This window comes from Triticum aestivum, chromosome 3D (assembly GCF_018294505.1).
Source record: "Triticum aestivum cultivar Chinese Spring chromosome 3D, IWGSC CS RefSeq v2.1, whole genome shotgun sequence".
NCBI lineage: Eukaryota > Viridiplantae > Streptophyta > Magnoliopsida > Poales > Poaceae > Triticum > Triticum aestivum.
The window spans coordinates 101,059,942-101,060,650 of record NC_057802.1 but is presented as its reverse complement, the minus strand read 5'-3'; positions in this window follow the sequence as shown (position 1 = coordinate 101,060,650).

Sequence of the window (709 nt, the reverse complement as noted above, 5' to 3'; positions counted from 1 at the left end):
CAACTGCTAGGTGAGAGTGAAAATTTCCTAAGTGTGAACTTATATAGCAAAGACTTTAGTCCCGGTTCGTGGCACCAACCGGGACTAAAGGTGGGCATTAGTCCCGATTGGTGCCACCAACCGGGACCAAAGCCCTTATTTCAGCAGCCCAAAGGGCGGGAAGCGGCGGCCTTTGGTCCCGGTTGGTGCCACGAACCGGTACCAATGCACCCCTTTAGTCCCGGTTGGTGGCACCAACCGGGACCAAAGGCCTCTTGCTGCCCGCGTCGCGGCCAAAAGTTTAGTCCCACCTCGCTAGCCGAGGGGCGCCCGCACCAGTTTAAAAGCCCCGGCGCGGCTGCTGTCTCGAACTCCTCTCTATAGCAGGCTTCTGGGCCTAACTTTGGCGCGCTGCCCGTTGAGCCTTCTAGCCCTTCTGGGCATGTATTTGCAAACCCGAGGGTTGGAAGGCCCAGCGGGCAGCGCCCCAACAATTTTTTTTGCTGTATTTAGTTTTTTTGTTTTGTTGTTTGCTTTATTTATTTTGTTTTGTTTCTACTTACAACAAAAACTTATTTATTTTATTTTATTTTGTTTCTAATTACTTATTTATTTTACTTTATGATAATTCTTTTTGCTATTAAAGTTTCTATCAAAAAAAGTCTGTATGAAAATTCTTTTTGCTGTATTTAGTTTTTTTGTTTTCTTTTTTACTTTATTTATTTTGTTT